Consider the following 22623-nt stretch of genomic DNA (forward strand, 5'->3'; position numbering starts at 1 on the left):
TAATCTTATTAAAGTATGCCAAAAACATTAAAAAACCCCAAAAATCTTAGCTTTTAAAACAATCGCTACAAAAAGACAAATTTTAAAATTTTGTCGAGGGACGGACTAGGACATCGATCCGAAACGACCTCGTCCTAAATAACAAGGGAAACAAAATTTTAAAATTAATTACTTAATTGTTTTATAAGTTAATGATTATAAAAAAAAAAAAAAAAAAGCAAACTCCGCGACTCGCGGAGTTTGAAGCTCTAAACACCGCGACTCGCGGAGATATCGGATATCAGAAAAAAAAATAAAGAGCTGAAACTGATCAGTTCACACACCACAAACCAAAAAACACTGCGAAAACCCTCGAAAAAACCCGAAAAATACACCCCAAAATCACAATTTTTAACCGTTAATCACCAAATTTTTTACTAAAATCATGTTGAGAAGGATGCTATCTAGGAATTACTCAAGAAAAACGGTAAATTTCTACACCTAAACACCATTTAATCCGAAATTAGTGTTCTTGAGCCATTTTTTCCCCAATTTAATTTTGATGCTTTTTAGTGTAATTAGGCTTAAATTGTTTATGTATTATGCTTGTATAACCTAGATTGATGCTGTTTAACATGATTAGAAGCCTTAAACTTCAAATTTTGAGTAATCTAGGGTTTGTGTTCTTGAGCAAATTTGGGGCTTTTTGATATAAACAGGTTATGACCGATTTTTGTCATGAATTATTGCTAAATTAAGTAGTGTAACATGTCTAGGTAGTTAAATGATCCAAACTTTGAGCCTAAACATGATTTTGAGAATTAAAGTGGACTTTTTCAAGTCTAAAATTCATGAACTTGATTTTTGAGAGATAATGCCATTTGAGACTTGTTTAATTGCTAGTAATGATTATTTTGACATGTTATTTGAGTTGAATGCTTATGAACTTGGCGAACATTTTCGTATATGCTTATTTGAAAAAGTGTAGATTTGATAAAAATGTGAAAATGAGCTTAAGTTTGATATAAATTGATCATGTCATTGTAATTATTTTGATTGATGATTTTGCTGACACTAATGCATATTTGGATGCACAAAAATTGTGTTTGATGTGTTTTGCAGACTGAAAGGGGTGAATCTTCATCCCAAGCCCGCAATGCTCCTGCTGAGAATGCGGAACAACAGGAGGTGTATAACTACTACAAGCAGGATATACCTCATCCAGTCATGACCTTTTCTGATATGCACTTGGAAGAGTTGCACCCGAACCTGAGATTTGACAGACTTTGGATAGATTATCCAAAATACCAAAGGGGTTTGCATACTCTTCATTCTAAGGTTGTTGAGGTACCAAGGGTCATAGAATGGGGACCCTTAGAAGCTGTAGAATTGGCCGGGCCAATTAGGGAATTACTTGTACAGAGGTATGGTAATTCTACTTTTAATGACTGGGTACGTTTATTCACCATGCGTAGACCTGTATATAAAGTATGGTGTGAAGAATTGTTGTATAGTATAGAGTTGAATGATCGGGTAGCTAGTTTAACCGATCGTTCTTTTATTAGATTTTTGTTAGGCGGTTCGATGCGCCACATGTCTTTACTAGACATGGCTCAGGCTTTACGTATATATACGCCTGAGGAGTTAGCATCTGCTGATTGTAGAGGGTTGATACTAAACGGTAGAAAGATAGATGAAAATTTTGATACACACGGTGTGTGGAGTCAAATGACAAGCCATAACCGTTTCAAAGGGGGAAATTACTCTTATTTGGATATAGATAGAGCCGAATTAAGAGTGATTCATAGGTTTTTAGCTAATTCGATTACACAAAGGGGTAAGAACAAGGAAAAAGTAAATGAACAGGATTTGTTTTACCATATGTGTATTCGAGACCCACAAAGCGCTGTAAGTATACCGTATTGTGTGGGTTATTATTTATCAGCTATGGTTCGGGGGATGCGACCGCATAGCATAATAGGAGGTGGTATTTTTATTACTTTGATTGGTGAATATCTCGGTGTGGATATAAGTCGGGGGGATTATTAGTAGAAGAACCAGAACCCCGCGATACTATAGGTTTAAATGTATACCATGGTGCGAAAGTTTTGAAGAGGCGAAATAACACCGCAGTACAATACCATGGTAGACATCCACATGTTGAGAGAAACCAACAGCAAGGTAATGTAGGAGGGGGCAATGAGATGCAAGAAATGCAAAGGTTTATAGCTTCTCAGGAGTACGAAAATGCTAGACAAAGAGCATTTGAAGATTGGCAAGTTCATCAGAACCAAATCATAGCTCATTGCCAACATATAGGTAGAAACTATATTTCTACACCGAAACCCATCTTCCCTCCCTGGTCTATAGAGATGCAACCACCGTATCCTACGTATAACCCTGCCGAAACATTCTATAGCACCTATGGTTATGCCTGGAACCCCTATTGGTACCAGTATCATCCCTAGTATACTTAGTTTTTTTTTATTTTGTAATTTGTAATGATTGATACGTTTAATACTTTTGTTAATATTGTAATAGTTTTTATAATTGTCTAACTTTTATTCTTAGATTTTAATAATTTTTGAATGTGGGGTAATATACCAAACTTCAAAAATATGTATATATGTTTGCAGTTTATCTTATGTACATAACAGGGTAAAACAACGCATTTTCAAAGACGGGCATTAAGTTCAGCAAAAGCAACTAATTTTGACGACAAGATGCAAAATATATGTGAAATAACAACAAGACGGAATGAACAAATGATGTGCACCATTTATCATTCAGCAAACAAACGCCAATATATTTGGAAACTTTGGTAAAATTTAATCATTTTCACACAAATCACCCTCAATAATTTAAATTGTTACTGATTTCTTGCAAATGAGGGCATTGCAAGATCTTAAGTGTGGGAAGAGGTTAAATTCTTTCGAATTTTAAAATTTTTACTTTATACACTTGGTTACCATTAAAAATACTAGTAAAGCAGTAGTTGTATTAGAATCTAGTGCTCTCTGATAATAAAGAACAGCCCTAGTCTTATATACTGACTACCCAATTCTAGTAAAATTTTTCAAAATTTTCAATTAAATGAACTCAAAATCATGTTTATACATATTTATGAACGATAAAACTAGGTTTTAACACCGAAATTATTGTAACCTCGGAAAGGACATAAATTGAGAAACAAACCAAAATGTTAAAATTCATTTAAAATGGAATAGAGGACGATAAAAAGGAAAATAAAAGCCAAGTGTGGGAAAATTCTCCAAGTTATTCAAAACATATATCACATATTTCTGTAACAAATAACTGAAAATACTTTTGCTTTGGACTAAACTAAACTGTTTTACCCGATGAAAGAAAAGAAAAGATGGATCTACACGATGAATCAATTCCATCATTAAAAGGAAGTAAAGTCTTCCGAAAAAGACACGCGCTTCTTGATTTAGGTCATGAAGTTGTCGTCCAGACCAGCTGTAGGTTGACGAAAAATCTAGAAAAGTCATCACTAAAATCAGCAGGAAATCCACGGACCTCAGCATTAAACAGGGTCGCCAAGTGGTCAGATTTATCCTAACTATGAGAAGGATTTATCTCGTAAAATGGGGGGGCACCATGCAAATTAGCTGGATAAGACTAATGAATCAGATCCCCAGAAAGGATAATCTCCTTAAAGATTAAAAATCAGCTTTTAAGCCTGATATTACTCAATCCTAGAGATTGACCTTAAAGATTGAGAATTACAAACTCATGGAATTCAATGATATCTAAACTCGAGCTTGAACGAGAAAATATTTTGATCAAATTATAAACCGATTTGTTTTCTGAAAACCCTATTTTCAATGCGTTCATTACCATTGAACGTAAAATCCTAGGAATTCACCTAGAATTCATTAGGTCACCTGAACCAAATCGGGTGTCAACCGTAAGAACGGTGGTTGCATAGTGGTCAAAGACAGGACCTTGTGCCATACCGAAAAATTATAAGGGTAAGCTTTACTATTGCTCCTACCAAGGATAGTAATTGCGTCCGACACGTTATAGACCATAATTAAAAGCATGTCAGGGGACATTGCCTTAACAGTTGCTTGTTCAACGCTTTCCTTTACAACCGGACGGTAGTTTACCGAAAGGTAATATACGGGACAAGTAAACTGGACGTGTTGCTTTCCAAATACAAGGTTAGCAAGTGGGTGACACAAAACCATAAGTTTTGAGCTAAAATTTTCAAATCTGAAACCCACCAAACCCACAAAAATATTTTGCAAACACCGGTAAAGGGTTATCCCGGAAAACTTATCTAGGGTAAAAACTAGATTTAATTTTCAAAAGATCAAATGTTTTCATAAAGATCCAATTTCCTTAATGGATCTAAATTTTTATAGTCATGTGGGACTGTAAACCATATCGTTACTACCATTGTTTATACCGCCGTATAGAAAATCACTGATGTACAAAGTGTAAAGAATAAAGAAGTGATTCTAGTATTTCAAGACGATATTGCTTGAGGACAAGCAACGCTCAAGTGTGGGAATATTTGATAATGCTAAAAACGAACATATATTTCATAGCATTATTCCTCAAGAAAGACAAGCTTTTAGTTGCAATTGTTCTATTTAAAAGTGATATTCTTTTAAATAATAAAAGGTGAAGACAAAAGATAGATTCGACGAATTGAAGACGCAAACGACCAAAAAGCTCAAAAGTACAAAAGACAATCAAAGAGGTTCCAATTATTGATAAGAAACGTCTCGAAATTACAAGAGTACAAGATTCAAAACGCAAAGTACAAGATATTAAATTGTACGCAAGGACGTTCGAAAATCCGGAACCGGGACCAGAGTCAACTCTTAACGCTCGACGCAACGGACTAAAAATTACAAGTTAACTATGTATATAAATATAATATAATATACAATTAATTATATTAATTATATGTATATTATATATATAAAATAAATCGTCGGCAAGAAAGACTCCAAACATGGGTGAGCTGTAAAAGTAAACTCCGCGACTCGCGGAGTTTGAAGGCCAAAAAGGCCGCGAGTCGAGGAGCCCCAATTTCAGAAAATCCCTATAAAGCTCGCGCATTCTGATCGTAATCATCATCTTTTTCTTCTCCTCATTCATACGTAAAATATATATATATATATATTTATAATTTATATTTTAATTTTAATTATAATTCTAATAATAAGGGTATGTTAGCGAATGTTGTAAGGGTGTAAGTCGAAATTCTGTCCGTGTAACGCTACGCTATTTTTAATCATTGTAAGTTATGTTCAACCTTTTTATATTAATGTCTCGTAGCTAAGTTATTATTATGCTTATTTAATCCGAAGTAATCATGATGTTGGGCTAATTACTAAAATTGGGTAATTGGGCTTTGTACCATAATTGGGGTTTGGATAAAAGAACGACACTTGTGAAAATTAGACTATGGGCTATTAATGGGTTTTATATTAACTAAACAATACCTTGTTAATTTAATATACAAACTTATAATTCGACGTATTTATATATTACCATATACACTCAATCGGACACGATGGGCGGGGTATTTATATGTACGAATAATCGTTCATTTAACCGGACACGGGGATGGATTAATAGTCAATGGACTCATTAAAACAGGGGTGAATTACATTCAAGGGTAATTGGTGTAATTGTTAACAAAGTAGTAAAACCTTGGTTTACACACAGTCGATAACCTGGTGTATTCATTAAACAAAGTATTAAAACCTTGTTACAATTCGAATCCCCAATTAGTGGAATATTTAACTTCTGGTATAAGGATAATTTGACGAGGATACTCGCACTTTATATTTGTGACTGATGGACTGTTATGGACAAAAACCAGACGGACATATTAAATAATCCAGGACAAAGGACAATTAACCCATGGGCATAAAACTAAAATCAAAACGTCAAACATCATGATTACGAAAGTTTAAATAAGCATAATTCTTTTATTTCATATTTAATTTCCTTTATTTTATATTTAATTGCACTTCTAATTATCGCATTTTTATTGTTATTGTATTTAATTGCACTTTTAATTATCGTACTTTTTAATTATCGCAAGTTTATTTTATCGCACTTTTATTATTCGAAATTTCATTATCGTTATTTACTTTTCGCTTTAATTTAAGTCTTGTATTTATATTTATTATTTTACATTTGGTTTTAACTGCGACTAAAGTTTTAAAATCGACAAACCGGTCATTAAACGGTAAAAACCCCCCTTTATAATAATAATATTATTTATATATATATTTGTATTTTTATAAAAGTAAACTAATATAGCGTTAAGCTTTGTTTAAAAAGATTCCCTGTGGAACGAACCGGACTTACTAAAAACTACACTACTGTATGATTAGGTACACTGCCTATAAGTGTTGTAGCAAGGTTTAAGTATATCCATTCTCTAAATAAATAAATATCTTGTGTAAAATTGTATCGTATTTAATAGTATTTTCTGTAAAAATATAAGCTATTTTATATACTACCCCGCTGCACATCAAGTATATAAAATAGCTTATATTTTTACAGAAAATACTATTAAATACGATACAATTTTACACAAGATATTTATTTATTTAGAGAATGGATATACTTAAACCTTGCTACAACACTTATAGGCAGTGTACCTAATCGTACAGTAGTGTAGTTTTTAGTAAGTCCGGTTCGTTCCACAGGGAATCTTTTTAAACAAAGCTTAACGCTATATTAGTTTACTTTTATAAAAATACAAATATATATATAAATAATATTATTATTATAAAGGGGGTTTTTACTGTTTAATGACCGGTTTGTCGATTTTAAAACTTTAGTCGCAGTTAAAACCAAATGTAAAATAATAAATATAAATACAAGACTTAAATTAAAGCGTAAAGTAAATAACGATAATGAAATTTCGAATAATAAAAGTGCGATAAAATAAACTTGCGATAATTAAAAAGTACGATAATTAAAAGTGCAATTAAATACAATAACAATAAAAATGCGATAATTAGAAGTGCAATTAAATATAAAATAAAGGAAATTAAATATGAAATAAAAGAATTATGCTTATTTAAACTTCCGTAATCATGATGTTTGACGTGTTGATTTTAGTTTTATGCCCATGGGTTAATTGTCCTTTGTCCTGGATTATTTAATATGTCCGTCTGGTTTTTGTCCATAACAGTCCATCAGTCACAAATATAAAGTGCGAGTATCCTCGTCAAATTATCCTTATACCCGAAGTTAAATATTCCACTAATTGGGGATTCGAATTGTAACAAGGTTTTAATACATTGTTTAATGAATACACCAGGTTATCGACTGTGTGTAAACCAAGGTTTTACTACTTTGTTAACAATTACACCAATTACCCTTGAATGTAATTCACCCCTGTTTTAATGAGTCCATTGACTATTAATCTATCCCCGTGTCCGGTTAAATGAACGATTATTCGTACATATAAATACCCCGCCCATCGTGTCCGATTGAGTGTATATGGTAATATATAAATACGTCGAATTATAAGTTTGTATATTAAATTAACAAGGTATTGTTTAGTTAATATAAAACCCATTAATAGCCCATAGTCTAATTTTCACAAGTGTCGTTCTTTTATCCAAACCCCAATTATGGTACAAAGCCCAATTACCCAATTTTAGTAATTAGCCCAACATCATGATTACTTATCATTAAATAAGCATAATAATAACTTAGCTACGAGACATTAATATAAAAAGGTTGAACATAACTTACAATGATTAAAAATAGCGTAGCATTACACGGATAGAATTTCGACTTACACCCTTACAACATTCGCTAACATACCCTTATTATTAGAATTATAATTAAAATTAAAATATAAATTATAAATATATATATATATATATATATATATTTTACGTATGAATGAGGAGAAGAAAAAGATGATGATTACGATCAGAATGCGCGAGCTTTATAGGGATTTTCTGAAATTGGGGCTCCGCGACTCGCGGCCTTTTTGGCCTTCAAACTCCGCGAGTCGCGGAGTTTACTTTTACAGCTCACCCATGTTTGGAGTCTTTCTTGCCGACGATTTATTTTATATATATAATATATATATAATTAATATAATTAATTATATATTATATTATATTTATATACATAGTTAACTTGTAATTTTTAGTCCGTTGCGTCGAGCGTTAAGAGTTGACTCTGGTCCCGGTTCCGGATTTTCGAACGTCCTTGCGTACAATTTAATATCTTGTACTCTTGTAATTTCGAGACGTTTCTTATCAATAATTGGAACCTCTTTGATTGTCTTTTGTACTTTTGAGCTTTTTGGTCGTTTGCGTCTTCAATTCGTCGAATCTATCTTTTGTCTTCACCTTTTATTATTTAAACGAATATCACTTTTAAATAGAACAATTGCAACTAAAAGCTTGTCTTTCTTGAGGAATAATGCTATGAAATATATGTTCGTTTTTAGCATTATCAAATGGGTTCTCTGTCCTTCCTGCTCAAGGCATCGGCTACCACATTTGCCTTCCCCGGGTGGTAACGAATCTCAAAGTCGTAATCATTCAATAATTCAATCCACCTACGCTGCCTCATATTCAGTTGTTTCTGATTAAATATGTGTTGAAGACTTTTGTGGTTGGAATATATAATACTTTTGACCCCATATAAGTAGTGCCTCCAAGTCTTTAATGCAAAAACAACCGCGCCTAATTCCAAATCATGCGTCGTATAATTTTGTTCGTGAATCTTCAATTGTCTAGACGCATAAGCAATCACCTTCGTTCGTTGCATTAATACACAACCGAGACCTTGCTTTGATGCATCACAATAAATCACAAAATCATCATTCCCTTCAGGCAATGACAATATAGGTGCCGTAGTTAGCTTTTTCTTCAATAACTGAAACGCTTTCTCTTGTTCATCATTCCATTCAAATTTCTTCCCTTTATGCGTTAATGCAGTCAAGGGTTTTGCTATTCTGGAAAAGTCTTGGATAAACCTTATGTAGTAACCAGCTAGTCCTAAAAACTGGCGTATGTGTTTCGGAGTTTTCGGGGTTTCCCACTTTTCAACAGTTTCTATCTTTGCCGGATCCACCTTAATACCTTCTTTGTTCACTATGTGACCGAGGAATTGAACTTCTTCCAATCAAAATGCACACTTTGAAAACTTAGCGTACAATTCTTCCTTCCTCAATACTTCTAACACCTTTCTCAAATGTTCACCGTGTTCTTGGTCATTCTTTGAGTAAATAAGTATGTCATCAATGAAAACAATGACAAACTTGTCAAGGTATGGTCCACACACTCGGTTCATAAGGTCCATGAACACAGCTGGTGCATTAGTTAAACCAAACGGCATGACCATAAACTCGTAATGACCGTAACGTGTTCTGAAAGCAGTCTTTGGAATATCATCTTCTTTCACCCGCATTTGATGATACCCGGAACGTAAGTCAATCTTTGAATAAACAGACGAGCCTTGTAGTTGATCAAATAAGTCGTCGATTCTCGGTAGTGGGTAGCGGTTCTTGATGGTAAGTTTGTTCAACTCTCGGTAGTCGATACACAACCTGAATGTACCATCTTTCTTCTTGACAAACAAAACAGGAGCTCCCCACGGTGATGTGCTTGGTCGAATGAAACTACGCTCTAAAAGTTCTTGTAATTGGCTTTGCAGTTCTTTCATCTCGCTGAGTGCGAGTCTGTAAGGAGCACGAGCTATTGGTGCAGCTCCTGGTATAAGATCTATTTGAAATTCAACGGATCGATGTGGGGGTAATCCCGGTAATTCTTTCGGAAATACATCGGGAAATTCTTTTGCAATGGGAACATCATTGATGCTCTTTTCTTCAGTTTGTACTTTCTCGACGTATGCTAGAATAGCATAGCAACCTTTTCTTATTAGTTTTTGTGCCTTCAAATTACTAATAAGATGTAGCTTCGTGTTGCCCTTTTCTCCGTACACCATTAAGGGTTTTCCTTTTTCTCGTATAATGCGAATTGCATTTTTGTAACAAACGATCTCTGCTTTCACTTCTTTCAACCAGTCCATACCGATTATCACATCAAAACTCCCTAACTCTACTAGTATCAAATCAATCTTAAAAGTTTCGCTAACCAGTTTAATTTCTCGATTCCGACATATATTATCTGCTGAAATTAATTTACCATTTGCTAATTCGAGTAAAAATTTACTATCCAAAGGCGTCAATGGACAACTTAATTTAGCACAAAAATCTCTACTCATATAGCTTCTATCCGCACCCGAATCAAATAAAACGTAAGCAGATTTATTGTCAATAAGAAACGTACCCGTAACAAGCTCCGGGTCTTCCTGTGCCTCTGTCGCATTAATATTGAAAACTCTTCCGCGGCCTTGTCCATTCGTGTTCTCTTGGTTCGGGCAATTTCTAATAATGTGGCCCGGTTTTCCACATTTATAAAAAACTACATTGGCATAACTTGCTCCGACACTACTTGCTCCGCCATTACTCGTTCTGACACCATTTGTTCCTTTCGTTCTATTAACCCCTAGTCCGTAGACCTCACACTTCGCCGCGCTATGACCATTTCTTTTACACTTGTTGCAAAATTTGGTGCAGAACCCCGAGTGATACTTTTCACACCTTTGGCATAGCTGCTTCTGATTGTTGTTGTTGTTGTTGTTGTTGTTGTTGTGGTTATTATTGTTGTTGGGATGACTGTTGTAGTTGCTGTTGTTGTTGTTGTTGTTGTTGTTGTTGTTGGGCCGTTTGTTGTAGTTGCGATTGATGTTGCGATTATTGGGATAATTGTTGGGATTATTGTTGTAATTGCTGTTGTTGTATTGGTGATTCTTATCACCGTTTTCCTCACACTTTCTTTTGACTTACTTCACATTGGCCTCTTCAGCAGTCTGTTCTTTAATTCTTTCTTCAATCTGGTTCACTAGTTTGTGAGCCATTCTACATGCCTGTTGTATGGAGGCGGGCTCGTGTGAACTTATATCTTCTTGGATTCTTTCCGGTAATCCTTTCACAAACGCGTCGATCTTCTCTTCCTCATCTTCGAATGCTCCCGGACACAATAGGCACAATTCTGTGAATCGTCTTTCGTACGTGGTAATATCAAATCCTTGGGTTCGTAACCCTCTAAGTTCTGTCTTGAGCTTATTGACCTCGGTTCTGGGACGGTATTTCTCGTTCATCAAGTGCTTGAATGCTGACCACGGTAGTGCATACGCATCATCTTGTCCCACTTGCTCTAGATAGGTATTCCACCATGTTAACGCAGAACCTGTGAAGGTATGCGTAGCGTACTTCACCTTGTCCTCTTCAGTACACTTACTTATGGCAATCACCGATTCAACCTTATCGGTCCACCGTTTCAATCCGATCGGTCCTTCGGTTCCATCAAATTCCAAAGGTTTGCAGGCAGTGAATTCTTTGTAGGTGCATCCTACACAATTTTCTATACTGCTAGATCCAAGGTTATTGTTGGTATGTAGCGTAGCCTGTACTGCGGCTATGTTTGAAGCTAGAAAAGTACGGAATTCCTCTTCATTCATATTCACGGTGTGTCGAGTAGTCGGTGCCATTTCCTTCAAAATAGTCAAATGGAACAAGTTAATCATACAGAATATTAAGAGTAGTTAATAGTATTTCGTAGCATAATATGAACTCATTTATAAAAGCTTTTTCTTCATATTAGCGTTTTATAAGTTTAAATTCGGGTAGTACCTACCCGTTAAGTTCATACTTAGTAGCTAATATACAATTCAACTACTACAATTCTATATGAAAAACTGATTATAATAATATTTCGCGTTCAAACTTTTACACAATATTTTACAAACTTACAATACCGCTTATTTTACATATAGCATGAAATATAGCACACAATAAATTTGATACAAGATGGTTGTGAAGATAATTCTAGCTAGTACACAAGTCGTTCAGCAAAGGCAATAAAGACACGTAATTCATACGTCCAGAAACAAGTCATGCATTCTGGTTTTACTAGGATTACATCCCATCCTTGGTCTTGTGGAACATAACCGTTATGGCCATTGATAAGACATCGTGTTGTAACGTCGTCAAAGGGACGAGGGTTACGTAATGTCCAACAGTCCCGTAACAATCTAAAAACCTCATTTCTTACCCCAATTACCGACTCCGTCACTTGTGGGAACGTTTTGTTTAATAGTTGTAGCCCGATGTTCTTGTTCTCACTTTGGTGAGAAGCGAACATTACTAATCCGTAAGCATAACATGCTTCTTTATGTTGCATGTTAGCCGCTTTTTCTAAATCACGAAGTCTAATATTCGGATATATTGAGTCAAAATAATTTCTTAACCCATTGCGTAAAATAGCATTTGGGTTCCCCGCAATATATGCGTCAAAGTAAACACATCGTAACTTATGGATTTCCCAATGTGATATCCCCCATCTTTCGAACGAAAGCCTTTTATAAACCAAGGCATTCTTGGAACGTTCTTCGAATGTCTTACAAACTGATCTAGCCTTAAATAGTTGTGCCGAAGAATTCTGACCGACTCTAGAGAAGATTTCATCAATCATGTCTCCGGGTAGGTCTCTTAAAATATTGGGTTGTCTATCCATTTTGTGTTTTTATACTGTAAAATAGACAAGAGTTAGATTCATAAAAAAAATACTTATTAATACAAGCAATTTTTACATATATCATAAAGCATAAGCACACTATATTACATATATTACACCACACGAATACAACTATCTTATTCCGACTCGCTTGTTTCTTCTTCTTCGGTTTTGGTTCATTTTGCCAAGTTTCTAGGGATATATGATGTTCCCCTAATACGAGCCGTCATTTTCCACACTGGTTTAGAAAAAGCTGGTGGTTTAGAGGTTCCCGGGTCATTGTTACAACTTAAGGACTTCGGGGGTTGACGATACATATAAAGTTCATCGGGGTTGGAATTAGATTTCTCTATTTTTATGCCCTTTCCCTTATTATTTTCTTTTGCCTTTTTAAATTCAGTTGGGGTAATTTCTATAACATCATCAGAATTCTCGTCGGAATCCGATTCATCGGAGAATTGGTAATCCTCCCAATATTTTGCTTCCTTGGCGGAAACACCATTGACCATAATTAACCTTGGTAGGTTGGTTGAGGATTTTATTTTACTTAACCGTTTTATTATTTCCCCCACCGGTTCTATTTCTTCATCCGGTTCCGATTCTTCTTCCGGTTCCGATTCTTCTTCCGGTTCCTCTTCGGGAACTTGTGAATCAGTCCACGAATCATTCTAATTTACATTTGACTCTTCATTATTATTAGGTGAGTCAATGGGACTTGTTCTAGAGGTAGACATCTATCACATAATATCAAATGCGTTAAGAGATTAATATATCACACAATATTCACATGTTAAAAATATATAGTTTCCAACAAAATTTGTTAAGCAATCATTTTTCAAGTAAACACGGTCGAAGTCCAGACTCACTAATGCCTCCTAACAAACTCGATAAGACACACTAATGCAAAATTCTGGTTCTCTAAGACCAATGCTCGGATACCAACTGAAATGTCCCGTTCTTATTGATTAAAAACGTTCCATATTAATTAATTTCGTTGCGAGGTTTTGACCTCTATATGAGACGTTTTTCAAAGACTACATTCATTTTAAAACAAACATAACCTTTATTTCATCAATAAAGGTTTAAAAAGCTTTACGTAGATTATCAAATAATGATAATCTAAAATATCCTGTTTACACACGACCATTACATAATGGTTTACAATACAAATATGTTACAACAAAATAAGTTTCTTGAATGCAGTTTTTACACAATATCATACAAGCATGGACTCCAAATCTCGTCCTTATTTAAGTATGCGACAGCGGAAGCTCTTAATAATCACATGAGAATAAACATGCTTAAAACGTCAACAAAAATATTGGTGAGTTATAGGTTTAACCTCTATATATCAAATCATAATAATAGACCACAAGATTTCATATTTCAATACACATCCCATACATAGAAATAAAAGTCATTCATATGGTGAACACCTGGTAACCGACATTAACAAGATGCATATATAAGAATATCCCCATCATTCCGGGACACCCTTCGGATATGATATAAATTTCGAAGTACTAAAGCATCCGGTACTTTGGATGGGGTTTGTTAGGCCCAATAGATCTATCTTTAGGATTCGCGTCAATTAGGGTGTCTGTTCCATAATTTTTAGATTACCAGACTTAATAAAAAGGGGCATATTCGATTTTGATAATTCAACCATAGAATGTAGTTTCACGTACTTGTGTCTATTTTGTAAATCATTTATAAAACCTGCATGTATTCTCATCCCAAAAATATTAGATTTTAAAAGTGGGACTATAACTCACTTTCACAGATTTTTACTTCGTCGGGAAGTAAGACTTGGCCACTGGTTGATTCACGAACCTATAACAATATAATACATATATATCAAAGTATGTTCAAAACATATTTACAACACTTTTAATATATTTTGATGTTTTAAGTTTATTAAGTCAGCTGTCCTCGTTAGTAACCTACAACTAGTTGTTCACAGTTGGATGTACAGAAATAAATCGATAAATATTATCTTGAATCAATCCACGACCCAGTGTATACGTATCTCAGTATTGATCACAACTCAAACTATATATATTTTGGAATCAACCTCAACCCTGTATAGCTAACTCCAACATTCACATATAGAGTGTCTATGGTTGTTCCGAAATATATATAGATGTGTCGACATGATAGGTCGAAACATTGTATACGTGTCTATGGTATCTCAAGATTACATAATATACAATACAAGTTGATTAAGTTATGGTTGGAATAGATTTGTTACCAATTTTTCACGTAGCTAAAATGAGAAAAATTATCCAATCTTGTTTTACCCATAACTTCTTCATTTTAAATCCGTTTTGAGTGAATCAAATTGCTATGGTTTCATATTGAACTCTATTTTATGAATCTAAACAGAAAAAGTATAGGTTTATAGTCGAAAAAATAAGTTACAAGTCTTTTTTTGTAAAGGTAGTCATTTCGGTCGAAAGAACGACGTCTAGATGACCATTTTAGAAAACATACTTCCACTTTGAGTTTAACCATAATTTTTGGATATAGTTTCATGTTCATAATAAAAATCATTTTCTCAGAATAACAACTTTTAAATCAAAGTTTATCATAGTTTTTAATTAACTAACCCAAAACAGCCCGCGGTGTTACTACGACGGCGTAAATCCGGTTTTATGGTGTTTTTCGTGTTTCCAGGTTTTAAATCATTAAGTTAGCATATCATATAGATATAGAACATGTGTTTAGTTGATTTTAAAAGTCAATTTAGAAGGATTAACTTTTGTTTGCGAACAAGTTTAGAATTAACTAAACTATGTTCTAGTGATTACAAGTTTAAACCTTCGAATAAGATAGCTTTATATGTATGAATCGAATGATGTTATGAACATCATTACTACCTTAAGTTCCTTGGATAAACCTACTGGAAAAGAGAAAAATGGATCTAGCTTCAACAGATCCTTGGATGGCTCGAAGTTCTTGAAGCAGAATCATGACACGAAAACAAGTTCAAGTAAGATCATCACTTGAAATAAGATTGTTATAGTTATAGAAATTGAACCAAAGTTTGAATATGATTATTACCTTGTATTATAATGATAACCTACTGTAAAAAACAAAGATTTCTTGAGGTTGGATGATCACCTTACAAGATTGGAAGTGAGCTAGCAAACTTGAAAGTATTCTTGATTTTATGTAACTAGAACTTGTAGAATTTATGAAGAACACTTAGAACTTGAAGATAGAACTTGAGAGAGATCAATTAGATGAAGAAAATTGAAGAATGAAAGTGTTTGTAGGTGTTTTTGGTCGTTGGTGTATGGATTAGATATAAAGGATATGTAATTTTGTTTTCATGTAAATAAGTCATGAATGATTACTCATATTTTTGTAATTTTATGAGATATTTCATGCTAGTTGCCAAATGATGGTTCCCACATGTGTTAGGTGACTCACATGGGCTGCTAAGAGCTGATCATTGGAGTGTATATACCAATAGTACATACATCTAAAAGCTGTGTATTGTACGAGTACGAATACGGGTGCATACGAGTAGAATTGTTGATGAAACTGAACGAGGATGTAATTGTAAGCATTTTTGTTAAGTAGAAGTATTTTGATAAGTGTATTGAAGTCTTTCAAAAGTGTATAAATACATATTAAAACACTACATGTATATACATTTTAACTGAGTCGTTAAGTCATCGTTAGTCGTTACATGTAAGTGTTGTTTTGAAACCTTTAGGTTAACGATCTTGTTAAATGTTGTTAACCCAATGTTTATAATATCAAATGAGATTTTAAATTATTATATTATCATGATATTATCATGTATGAATATCTCTTAATATGATATATATACATTAAATGTCTTTACAACGATAATCGTTACATATATGTCTCGTTTAAAAATCATTAAGTTAGTAGTCTTGTTTTTACATATGTAGTTCATTGTTAATATACTTAATGATATGTTTACTTATCATAGTATCATGTTAACTATATATATATCCATATATATGTCATCATATAGTTTTTACAAGTTTTAACGTTCGTGAATCACCGGTCAACTTGGGTGGTCAACTGTCTATATGAAACATATTTCAATTAATCAAGTCTTAACAAGTTTGATTGCTTAACATGTTGGAAACATTTAATCATGTAAATATCAATCTCAATTAATATATATAAACATGAAAAAGTTCGGGTCACTACATCTTAAAGCATGTGTTGCACGTGGAGTATACTGTTCCACTACAGAATACGCTTGGCGCCAGTGGCGGATCCAGAATATTTTGTCACTGGTAGCACAAATTTTTTTTACGAACGTCGACTTGTTCATAATTTTTTATTTATCAAAAATCAAAATGCTAATCATTATAAATCAATATACACACAAACATTTACATAAATGTAAAAAAAAAATCTGTTGAAGTTATTTAAGTTTTTTTTTGTTTTTTTTTGTAATTTCTTATATGTTAACAAAATTAGGTTTAGTTTAATCTAGCATTGGGATATATAATGAAGAAAACTTATGAGAACAAAAACGTGAAAAAAAACTAGAAAGAAAAATCAACATTCCTAAAATCAACATTCCTAAAATCAGTTGTATTAACAATTTATAAAGTCAAGATTGTGGGTCCATGCCCATTTGGAGTTATACTTATTACGGAGTAATGTTTTAAAGAAAATATCCATAAACTGTGGGCCCCCATGTGGGTTCATCTTCCCCAAATTGACTGCAACTAAAAATCAACCACAAATTCTAGTTTACTCAACAGAAACTCGTAACCCAAACCTCAATTTAACGACATCCCATAAAAATTCATTTAACTTTCAAATTCGTAAAGGAGATTGACGCACCTGCACCTAAATAGATCTGACTAGTGGTTGCACTTTCATAATAATAAAGAAAACCCTAAAAAATTTGCACTTGGTCGACTAGATTGAGTGGTAGCACGTGCTACCACTCAAGACAAGGTAGATCCGCCCCTGCTTGGCGACCACGTTTAACAGCATATTACTTTTTGTTAGTTTTGTAAAATAGGAGAAATGTAAGTAACATGCATTATAGTTGACTTCATGAACACCCTCTTGAAACTTTGATTAGAAGTGTTACCATTATAGTCCATATGAAGTTAGGCATACTGTGTTGAAAGATCATAGTAGTTATGAGGAATTATAAAGTAGTATTGTTTTGTTGTTTTTGTTGTTCAAATTTAGTTTTGAGCAACAAGTACCAACAAAATGTTTACATTAATTTTAATACATTAGCTGTGTTATGCATAAGCTGATCTAACTGAATTTTAATTCAGTATTAATGATATTAATGAATTAATGAATGATTAATGAGAGTCAACGCTAAAGTAGTCAACTCATTCAGTCCAAAGTTTCTCCAGGCTATTCAAATACCAGTTATACTCACTTATACATTAGGACTCTGTTAAGTATACCATTTATACATTACCCGATATGCGAACAAAAAAAAAAAACAATTTATAAACTTATTTGAATTTATAAGCATACAAAAATAAAATAAAATAAAAAAATCCTAAACGGTGTCTAGACACTTTACTAAAACATGTTGATATACCACTATATATCCCAAACAAAGTTCCATCAAAAAACTCTCCAAGTAAAATCACCGGCCCTTGTGAACCGGTTATAACTTACTACAATAGTAACGATGTAAAGAACGTGAGTTATAATCATTAAATAGAATGTAAGTGCTTGGTCCTTTGAATGGCTTCTTTAATCTTATTAATTGGTTCATCGTACAAGAAGACTTCATACTTTTTCTCGAACTCGGGTGCCATGCTTGGTTCCCCAACAAAAGCACGGAAAGTTTCTGCAACGGAAAATGACAAAATGCTCTCGATATGTCCTCCTTCCAAAAAGAACACACATCGCCCACCACACAAATCTTTTGCAAGCTGCTTAATGCCTGACGCGAGCGTAAAATAACTTCCGGTTGTCAATTGAAAGGTGCCCGTTGGATCTGCTGCATGTCCATCATATCTAACGAACAAAACGAAATTATGTACAAACAAATGCATAGGATAATATATGTATATATAACCAAAAGTTTAAGCGAGAACCACAAAAATAGCGAGAACTGCGAGAACTTTTAATTTACAAAGATTTTTCACCTGTGAGTAGATTGAATCACCCACAAATATTGATGGAGAGTAAGAATGAACATAAAAAATTCTGAAAAACCTTATATTTTACCTATATAATCAAATATATAGTTTCTCGTTCACATCTGAGGGAAGCACTTTTTTGGGAGGAAGTAACTTTTTTTGTTTTTGTTTTTGCATTTTTTTTCAAACATTAAGATCACATGAAAATACGAACATTTAAAAAAGACACTTTGTGACGAATGTTATTATTTTTATATTATTATTTATTAATAGTATTAATTTTTAAATTAATAAAACTAATTAAAACTTAAAATACAAATTTAATTAAAATTAAAACTAAATATTATTAAATTAAAACCTAATTAATAATAATAATTTAATTAAAAACCCTAACGTGTAATTAATGTCCTAGGTTGGTCCTGTCAGGTCAGCCATGCGACCGCATGGTTTTACAACACCCGGCTCATGCGATCGCATGGGTCTGGGTTCCAGTTTTTTTTTTTTTTATATTGTTTTTCTAAAAATGATACATAAATATATTTATACAAATATATATTAAAAATATAGCGTTTCGCCGATTCCCCGGCAGCGGCGCCAAAAACTTGATGTTAAAGCGAATGGGTACGAAATAGTTATATTTTTACTAGGAAATACTATTAAATAACACAAGTTTTAATTATTTATTTACAGATGGGATATACCTAAGCTTTGCTACAACACTATAGGCAGTGTACCTAATCGTAGAGTAGTATAGTTTTTAGTAAGTCCGGTTCGTTCCACAGGGAGACGACTTATTTTACACTATATTTTTAAACAATTATATTTGTACAAAATATATTATATATAGTAATAATATATAAAAGGGGGTTTACCGTTTAATGACCGGTTTGTCGATTTTATACTTTAAGTCACAATTAAAACCTAATGCAAAATATAAATGACGATAATTAAAGTAGCGAAAATTAAAATGCGATAAGAAATAAAATAAAAGTATTATGCTTATTTAAACTTCCGTAATCATGATGTTTGACGTTTTGATTTTTAATTTATTACTTTGGGTTAATTGTCATTTGTCCTGGTTTATTTGATATGTCTATCTGGTTTTTGTCCATAACAGTCCATCGGCCATAATTATAAAGTGTGAGTATCCTCGTCAAATTACCCTTATACCCAAAGTCAAATATTTCAACTAATTGAGGACTTAAACTGTAACAAGGTCTTAATACTTTGTTTAATAATTACACCAGGATATCGACTGCGTGTAACCCAAGGTTTTAATACTTTGTTAACAATTACGCCAAGTGTCCTTGTACATAATTCACCCCTGTTTTAATAAGTCCATTAACTATTAATCCATTCCCGTGTCCGGTTAAATGAACGATTATTCGTACTTATAAATATCCCGCCCATCGTGTCCGATCGAGTGTATATAGTTATTTATAGGTACGTTTAATTGTAAATCTTTATATTAAATTAACAAACTATCATTTAATTAAACAAATATAAAGCTCATTAATAGCCCATAGTCCAGTTTCTACCAGTGTCGTTCTTTTGTCCAAACCCCAATTATGGTACAAAACCCAATTACCCAATTTTAATATATTTTAGTCCAACATCATGATTACTTCGGCTTAAATAAGCATAATAATAACTTAACTACGAGACATTAATTTAAAAAGGAGAACATAACTTACATTGAGTATTTATCGCGTAGCTTTACACAAACAGAACTTCGACTTTAAAACCCGTAAAATAACATTTACATTACCCAAACTAATATATATATATATATATATATATATATATATATATATATATATATATATATATATATATATATGTATATATATATATATATATATATATATTATACTTAAACAGAGGGAGTAATATATATTTTTTTGTTGTCTTAAACTCGTCGATCAGGGCCTGCTTTTATAGATATGTTGCCAGCTACAGGCCTCCATGCGATCGCATGGATTTTGGTCATGATGGCCATGCGATCGCATGGCCCAGGAATCCAGCTCACACTTGATTGTTTGCTAGCTTGTCGACGTTATTTAATATAATATATAATATATAAATAATTTATATAATTATTTTAATATTATATTATATTCTTGTGCATAATAGACTTGTAATTTTTGATCCATTGCGTCGCGCGTTGATAGTTGGCTCAGCTCCCGGTTTCGGATTTTCGAATGTCCTTTTGTACTATTTAATATCTTGTACTTTGCGTTTTGCAATTTGTAATTTGCACAAAAAATTATTTTCCTTAACTCCCAAAATCCGCGCAAGTCTTTAACTCACTTTTAGTGGCACTTTTGAGTGCACTATGACTTTAGTGGCACTTTTCAGGCTTTAGTGGCACTTTTTCTTCAATTCTTTAATCTTCGTGCTTTGTCTTCATATTTATTTATTTAAACGATTACAACTTAAAAATAGAATAATTACAACTAAAAACTTTACATATTGGGATGATATTGCGACTAAATATATGTTCGTTTGGAGCACTATCAAATATCCCCACACTTGAGCGTTGCATGTCCTCAAGCAATACAGAACTTGAAATTAAATCACACGAATCACTTCTTTATTCTTCACACTTTATACATTAGTGATTTTGATACGGCGGTATAAACAATGATAGTAACGATGTGGTTTACAGTCCCACATGACTATAAAAATTTAGATCCTTAAGGAAATTGGATCTTTATGAAAACATTTGATCTTTTGAAAATTCATTCTAGCTTTTACCCTAGATAAGTTTTCCGGAATAACCCTTCACCGGTATTTGCAAAATGTTTTTGTGGGTTTGGTGGGTTTCAGATTTTAAAATTTTAGCTCAAAACTTGCGGTTTTGTGTCACCCACTTGCTAACCTTGTATTAGGAAAGCACACATCCAGTATACTTGCTCCGTATATTACCTTTCGGTAAACTACCATCCAGTTGTAAAGGAAAGCATTGAACAAGCAACTGTTAAGGCGATGTCTAATGACATGCAGATGTTCATGGTCTAAAACGTGTCGGATACAGTTACTATCCTTTGTAGGAGCAATAGTAAAGATCACCCTATAGTTTTTCTGTCTGGCACAAGGTCCTGTCTTCGACCATGCTATGCAACCACCGTTCTTACGGTTGACACCCGATTTGGTTCAGGTGACCTAATGAATTCCAGGTGAATTCTCAGGATTTTACGTTCAATGGTAATGAACGCATTGAAAATAGGTTTTCAGAAAACCAATCGGTTTTAATTTGATCAAAATATTTTCTCGTTCAAGCTCGAGTTTAGATTTCATCGAATTCCATGAGTTTGTAATTCTCAATCTTTAAAGTCAATCTCAAGGATTGAGTAATATCAGTCTTAAAAGCTGATTTTTAATCTTTAAGGAGATTATCCTTTCTGGGGATCTGATTCATTAGTCTTATCAAGCTAATTTGCACGGCGCCCTCCCAATTTTACGAGACAGATCCTCTCATGGTTAGGATAAGTCTGACCACTTGGTGACCCTGTTTGATGCTGAGGTCCGTGGATTTCCTACTGATTTTAGAGATGACTTTTCTAGATTTTTCGTCAACCTACAGCTGATCTGGACTTCAACTTCTTGACCTAAATCAAGAAGCGCGTGTCTTTTTCGAAAGTCTTTTGTAACAACCCGACTTCATAAACTCAAAACGCGTACCAAAATTTTTTTTTTTTGTATGTCAGTGCATCTGGACGACGTCCAGAATCCTGGACGGCGTCCAGCTCAGAAAGGTGGGACGGCGTCCAAACATTTGGGACGGCGTCCAGCTCAAATAACTGGGACGGCGTCCAAGCAATTGGGACGGCGTCCCAATGGTCTTCCAGCTACTGATCACGGGTCCAACTCACACGAGCGGAAAACCCGCTTCCCGACACTTTCAAACG

This window comes from Rutidosis leptorrhynchoides, chromosome 9 (assembly GCF_046630445.1).
Source record: "Rutidosis leptorrhynchoides isolate AG116_Rl617_1_P2 chromosome 9, CSIRO_AGI_Rlap_v1, whole genome shotgun sequence".
NCBI lineage: Eukaryota > Viridiplantae > Streptophyta > Magnoliopsida > Asterales > Asteraceae > Rutidosis > Rutidosis leptorrhynchoides.